The sequence below is a fragment of the Spermophilus citellus genome (assembly GCF_964194105.1).
Source record: "Spermophilus citellus genome assembly, chromosome: 10".
Taxonomy (NCBI): Eukaryota; Metazoa; Chordata; class Mammalia; order Rodentia; family Sciuridae; genus Spermophilus; species Spermophilus citellus.
This window is the reverse complement of record NC_138197.1, coordinates 83,800,692-83,802,426: the sequence shown is the minus strand read 5'-3', so window position 1 is coordinate 83,802,426 and position 1,735 is coordinate 83,800,692. Positions and strand designations below refer to the sequence as shown.

General features: G+C 36.5%; 1 pseudogene across 1 annotated transcript; it reads right to left on the bottom strand.

Annotated features, from left to right (window-relative positions):
• Positions 1 to 757: 757 nt before the first annotated feature.
• LOC308658709 (small ubiquitin-related modifier 2-like) lies at positions 758 to 1,045 on the bottom strand (annotated as a pseudogene). Its single transcript has 2 exons — positions 879 to 1,045; positions 758 to 808 (listed from the first exon to the last, which is right to left on the bottom strand). The product of its transcript is annotated as a small ubiquitin-related modifier 2-like (transcript).
• Between the last annotated feature and the right edge of the window lie 690 nt (positions 1,046 to 1,735).

The window sequence follows — 1,735 nt, the reverse complement described above, 5'->3', positions numbered from 1 at the left end:
TTATGGCATAGAAAATCGGACTCCCATGCATAGAACTGGACACTTGGCTTTTTGATCTCAAATGAAAATAGTGACATAGAGTAAAGCCACAGAGAACCAAGTGCAAAAATATATCAAACTGAAAACCAGAGCATCCTATTATTTTTTTCATTTTAAATAAGAAGTTTATTTAAACAACAAGACACTTGAATTGAAGGTAAAACTATCCAGGAATCTTTTTAAGAGTAATTTACCCCTACTTAAAGACAGATTGCCCTACATGTAACAGCTACGTACAAAAAAAGTTATAAAATTGTCTTTGGTTTTACAATGATAAATGAAAAACATTAAAATTTTCCAATTGGACAAGGTATGCAAGGATTTTTATGTTGTTCAGGTTTTTCTTTTCTTTTTTATTTTTGTTAAAACAGTGAGAGCAAATAACTCACTGGAATATAAAGATAAGGCTGAATGAGCACGCCGCTAATGAAGAAAGGGGATATTTTCACAGAACCAGTATTTTTCCCCATCCCATCTCCATTTGATGTCAATCAAAACATATCATTGGCCATTTAGTTTAAAAAAATGCAATATGCGTGTGCACATACACCAGTTACTTTATGTACAATAAAGGAATGGGGAAGGGGAAAATGAAAGGAGAGAGAAAACTATCCTGTAGTAGTCAGGATGTGGTGGAACCAAATTGCAGTTTTCTAATTGAGAATGTATTCTTGGTCTGTACGAACAGAGTTCTGGAGTAAAGTAGCAAGTTCCCTTTTTAGTAGACACCTCCTGTCTGCTGCTGGAATACATCAATTGTCTCTTCATCCTTCATTTACAACTGTGCAGGTGTGTCTATTTCATTAATTGGCTGCCCGTCAAATGGGAATCTTATCTACCTCATCCACAAACCCTGTCATTCACAATATGCTTTCGTTAGTTTACTAATTGGTGTATGCCTTGTAATCTTAAACTGCATCACAGAACCATCCTGCCCTGCAAACTTCAAGTTAATATGATCGTTGTTCTCAGTCCTGACTCCTGCCTTGGGCTTTTCCACGGCCATGGTGAGCATGGGAGTCTCCTAGCTACCGCTTCACAAGAGTACCAGATCCTCACTGAAGGAGCACACAAGCAGCTCCAGGAGCTGCAGAAGAAGGAGGTGGCCCAGAGCATACCATCCTTGGCTGGACTCCTGCACTGCTCACCTTTACCCCTTTCAACTTGTTAATGAAATTCTGCACTTCCTATATGTCAAAATGCTACTGGCTAAATTATAGATTAAATGAGCATTAATAGGAATCATACTTTTTGAAATATTAAGTCATGGGACCAGAATAATGAGTTTTGAATAAACAAAATTTAATGTTTTCTATTTTAAAAATGGAAAACAACCTGGGAGCTGATTGAAAAAGACAAACATATTAAAGAAGAGGGTCCAGGTGGTCACTCATTCCTTAAAGTGGGATTTAGTTTAGGTGTCCTGTGGTGGGGATTGAATGAGGTTGGGTTGGGAATACAGTGGGAGTTTGGGAGGACAACTAGTTGAAAGATAATATTATTTCAATTCTCTGCTCAGTAAATGCTCTTTCAAAGGATGGATTTCTCAGCAATTTTCTGAAATTATACTGTATCTAATTCTGAATTTAAATTTGAATAATCTAAGCTATTAAATAATTGCAGAGCTGAAAGCATTATAAATTGTCCCTTCTATGTTTCTCTTTCTATATGTTAAAAAACTTTACCCATGACCAGA